Source organism: Balaenoptera ricei, chromosome 7 (assembly GCF_028023285.1).
Source record: "Balaenoptera ricei isolate mBalRic1 chromosome 7, mBalRic1.hap2, whole genome shotgun sequence".
Taxonomy (NCBI): Eukaryota; Metazoa; Chordata; class Mammalia; order Artiodactyla; family Balaenopteridae; genus Balaenoptera; species Balaenoptera ricei.
The window spans coordinates 64,032,282-64,037,683 of NC_082645.1; the positions used below are offsets into that span (position 1 = coordinate 64,032,282).

Sequence of the window (5,402 nt, forward strand, 5' to 3'; positions counted from 1 at the left end):
TGAGAAAATGGTGGTTAAGAGAGGCTTTAAATTATTTGTTTCTCTTCTTTTAGCATTATTTTATTATTTGGGTGATCAAAAGAACTGGAACTAGGATGAAGTGAGTGAGACATTTACCTTAGGTCCAAACTATAGGGAGGTGTCAAAAAACTCAGTAATCAATATAAATTCAATATTTTTTAAAAATCAGTGCAAAAAAATCCATAATGAACAAAATATCAAAAAATTTTTTTAACGATGGGATCAGTACTACTGATTTTTCCTTTGCCTTAGGCTCCCATATGACTCACATTGGAACTGGTGATCAAAACTTGATGGAAGAATTTGGAAGATTATTTTTTATAACTATTCATAACATTTAAATTATTCTCTTTATATTCAGTTGTTTTTACAGATGCCATATTTCAATACCTCCAGTATTAATTTTTCTAGCATCAAACCTTAACCCTCGGGCTTCCCTGGTGGCGCAGTGGTTGAGAATCTGCCTGCTAATGCAGGGGACATGGGTTCGAGCCCTAGTCTGGGAAGATCCCACATGCCGCGGAGCAACTAGGCCCGTGAGCCACAACTACTGAGCCTGCGCGTCTGGAGCTTGTGCTCCGCAACAAGAAAGGCCGCGACAGTTAGAGGCCCGCGCACCGCGATGAAGAGTGGCCCCCGCTCGCCACAACTAGAGAAAGTTCTCGCACAGAAACGAAGACCCAACACAGCCAAAAATAAATAATAAATAAATAGCGCGTTCCCTAAAAAAAAAAAAAAAAAAAAAACTTAACCCTCCACAATAGATGATTATGCGCAAATTAGCTTTGTTTTACCTTAGAAATATTGTTTGCTCTATTGAAAAGTAGGTTACTGTTTTGGAAATCAATTTCTATTACAGACAACCTCACTCTAGAATGATCTATTCCATTTTTTCCTACACTGAAGCTATTTAAATTTCACTCTCAATCTTTTGCAAAATGACTCATTTCAGAGTACTTCAGAGATCTTACGCTTCCTTTAGGAATTCTACCTATATACCAGTAAGTTGTTCTTATTTTCCATCTAAATTATTTAGCCAAATTTATTTATGACTATTTCTCTGAGGTGATGGAGTAAAACACTTCAGATAGTCTACTTGAGATATGCTCTGTAATGTGTACTCTCATACACTGTTGGTGAAAGTATAAATCGGTACTTGCTTAAGGTCAATTCTAACATAACCACCAAATTTGAAATATGCATGGCACATATTACTTTTATAATTAAAATAATAATGTTTTAAGTGTAGTTTTTTCCCGTTCTATCCTTCTAGGTGAAAGAGTACAGGATCCCTGGCTTCAAGGACCTTATACTTTAAAGGTGAAGGAGAAAAGAATAACTTGTGGTCTTTACATAGGGTGATATTTTAAAATTGTTTTGAGGTGTGTTTTCATATTATAAATGTTAATTATAACCCATAATTATAGCCCACATAGAAAGTATAAGGAGAGTCTAAAAAATTTTGAAATTGCCTTAATTCTACACTTCGAAATTAAAGATAATTTTGTGTTAAATGTAAATAAATCCTCAAACTCAGAACAAATGAATTATTATACTAGTCACATATTTCTCTTTTTTAATTATTTTGTTTATTTTTTGAATGGGTAACATGCATATGATACAAAATTCAAAAGTTACAAAAGGGCATACAGTGAAAATTGTCTCTCTCCCGCCCTGTTCTCAGGACTCATAGTTCCTCTCCTTAGAGGCAACCACTGTTGCCAGTTCTTGGTTAGCTTCTCAGATGTCTTTTGTGAATATAAGGATATATTCTGCTCGCTCTCTCTCTTTTTTTTTTTTTTTTTGCACAAAGATTATTTCATTCTATACACTATTATGCATATATGTTAAGAATGACAGTCTTTTTAATGGCTGTGTTATATTCAATTGAAAGGATGTAGCATTCTTCATCATCATTATTTAGGTTGCTTCTGATCTTTTAACAATTACAAGCAATGCAAAAAAGCCTGTAACCTTTTACATGGGCCATTTCTTTGTATATCAATATACATCTGTAAGAAAGAATTTCTAGAAGCAACAGCTTTGAAGCCTGAGCAACCGAACTCGGCAGCCACAACCCAACTCGGCTGAACTCAGCTTCGCCGAACCCTATCCGAGACGTTCTGCGCCCTGGGCTTGCAACAGCTCCCTGATCCTTCCTAGCATCCTCTTCAATTCCAGCTAGAATGCTGTGGCAGGCGCTTTGCAGATTTGGTCAAAAGCTGGCATGCAGACGTACACTGGAGACAGGCAAGGCTGAGACTCGCCTTGCCAGATGCTTGACCACTCTGGACTTAGTGGCCCTAGGTGTGGGTGGCCAAAGATAAAGCAGGACCATCCATTGTGATCTGCTTTCTAGCGGCTGCCCTATCTTCTATGTTGGCTGGGCTGTGCTATGCGGAGTTTGATGCTCGGGTTCCCCATTCTGGTTCTGCATATCTCTACAGCCACGTCACTGTGGGTGAACTCTGGGCTGGAAACTCATCCTCTCCTATGTCATCGGTACAGCCAGTGTGGCCCGGGCCTGGAGCTCAGCTTTTGACAACCTGATTGGGAACCACATCTCTCAGACCCTGCAGGGGAGCATCTCACTGCACATTCCCCATGTCCTCGCAGAATATCCAGACTTTTTTGCTATGGGCCTTGTGTTGTTGCTCAGTGGATTGCTGGCTCTGGGTGCTAGTAAGTCGGTCCGGGTTACCAAAGTGTTCACAGTGGTGAATCTTTTGGTTCTCGGTTTTGTCATCATCTCTGGCTTCATTACGGGAGATCTGCACAACTGGAAGCTCACAGAAGAGGACTACAAACTGGCCATGGCTGGACTCAATGACACCTATAGCTTGGGCCCTCTGGGCTCTGGAGGGTTTGTGCTTTTCAGCTTTGAGGGGATTCTCCTTGGAGCAGCGACCTGTTTCTATGCATTTGTTGGTTTCAACTGTATTGCTACCACTGGGGAAGAGGCCCAGAATTCCCAGCGTTCCATCCCCACAGGCATTGTGATTTCACTCTTCGTCTGCTTTTTGGCCTATTTTGGTGTCTCTTTGGCACTCACGCTCATAATGCCTTACTATCAGCTTCAACCCGAGAGCCCCTTGCCTGAGGCCTTTCTTTGTACTGGATGGGCCCCTGCCCTCTATGTTGTAGCCGTCGGATCCCTCTGTGCTCTGTCTACCAGCCTCTGGGCTCTATGTTCTCCATGCCTCGGGTGATCTACGCGATGGCAGAGGATGGCCTCCTATTTCGTGTCCTTGCCGGGAACCACACCGGCACACACACCCTCATCGTGGCCACTGTGGTCTCTGGCATTATCGCAGGATTCATGACATTCCTCTTTGAACTTACTGATCTGGTGGACCTCATGTCAATTGGGACCCTGCTTGCTTACTCCCTGGTGGCTATTTGTGTTCTCATCCTCAGGTATCAGCCTGACCAGGAGATGAGGAATGAGGAGGGTGAAGTGGAGTTGCAGGAGGAGAAGATCCATGAAGCAGAGAAGCTGACCCTACAGGGACTATTTTGTCCACTCAACTCCATCCCCACTCCACTCTGGCCAAGTTGTCTACGTTTGTTCCTCACTGCTTGCTCTACTGCTGGGTGTCCTTTGCCTGCTGCTGGCTCAGTGATCCGTTCCACCGCTTTCTGGAGACCCAGGGTGGACTGCAGCGTTTGTGCTGCTCCTGATGCTCATTTCTAGGATCACTGAAGTCATCTGGAGACAGCCACCGAGCTCCACTCCACTTCACTTTAAGGTACCTGCTTTGCCTCTCCTCCCACTAATGAGCATCTTTGTGAATATTTACCTTATGATGCAGATGACAGCTGGCACCTGGGCCCGATTTGGGGTCTGGATGCTGATTGGGTTTGCTATCTACTTTGGCTATGGGATGCAGCACAGCCTGGAAGAGGTTAAGAGTGACCAACCCCCACTCAAGTCTAGGGCCAAAAACTATAGACCTGGATTTCAGCAGTGCCTGTACACATTTGATCTGACATAATCACACCTGAGTGCTCTCTGGTCTCCCCACACAATAATGGAGAGTACTCCTGACCACACGGAGAGCTAGGCTTCCCATGGGACGTTGGTGGGGGAACACAGATAGAGCTCTGTAGTTATTGTGGAGTGAAAAATGTGTCTTTGCTGTTTCTTATCTATTTTTTTTTCACTTGTCTACTTTTTAATTGTGTCTGTAGCTGCTTATTGGCCTTTAAAAAATTATTATTAAAAGAAACTAGAAATAAAAAAAAAGAATTTCTGGAAGTAGAATTGCTGGGCTAAAGGATCTATACAACTATAGTTTCAATAGATATTGCCAAATTATCCTCCACAGAGGTTGTACTAAGTTACATTCCCACCAGAAATGCCTTTTTCCCCACCCTGGACAGCACAGTGTATGATCACATTTAAAAAATTGTTGACAGTATGATAGTTTTAAAAAATGGTATCTCACAACATTGTAAATCAACTATACTTCAATTTTTTAAAATGGTATCTCATCATAGTTTTGTATTTTTTCTAATTATTAGGGAGGTGGATCATCACTTCATGTGTTTAAGAGCAACATTTACTTTCAAGGCTCATTATGGAAAGAGTAGTCAATATTTCCTTCCAGATTTGACTAGATTCTTTTCCTTTCAATGAAAAAAAAAAAAAAACCCTCCTACTGAGTTGTAGCTTTATAACAGCTACCATTAAAATAAATAGATAGGGGCTTCCCTGGTGGCACAGTGGTTGAGAATCTGCCTGCTAATGCAGGGGACACGGGTTCGAGCCCTGGTCTGGGAAGATCCCACATGCCACAGAGCAACTAGGCCCATGAGCCACAACTACTGAGCTTGCGCGTCTGGAGCCTGTGCTCCGCAACAAGAGAGGCCACGATGGTGAGAGGCCCGCGCACCGCGATGAAGAGTGGCCCCCGCTTGCCACAACTAGAGAAAGCCCTCGCACAGAAAACGAAGACCCAACACAGCCAAAAATAAATAAATAAATAATAAATAAAACAATTATTTAAAAAAAAATAGATAAATAAATAAAAACATTACAACACTTTAGGATATAAAAGCAGAGTTTTTCCACCTTTTCTGGAAGAATTCAAAAGTTTATCTTTGGATTGTAACAAAGATGTGAAATTTCACTGAGATTATCTATTAGTAAAGTTGGAAATCCCCACAGTATATAAATGCTCAATTTGAATTGCTTTTCACAATTCCATGCCAAAATGCAAAAAAAAAAAAAAAAAAAAAAAAAAAACCAATAAAAAATGTTTTCCTTCAAAACAATAGCTGTGATATTATTCAGTAATAAAAAGTAAACTTCTAAGACTTAGAAAATCCCTCTTCTAATGAAAGCTTGTCTTTAGGGACCTTCTAAAATGTTTATTGAT

The 5,402-nt window shown here is 41.2% G+C and overlaps 1 pseudogene; it reads left to right on the forward strand.

The window, feature by feature from the left end:
- Nucleotides 1-2,207: 2,207 nt before the first annotated feature.
- LOC132368557 (cationic amino acid transporter 3-like) lies at nucleotides 2,208-4,011 on the forward strand (annotated as a pseudogene).
- The last annotated feature ends 1,391 nt before the right edge of the window (nucleotides 4,012-5,402 follow it).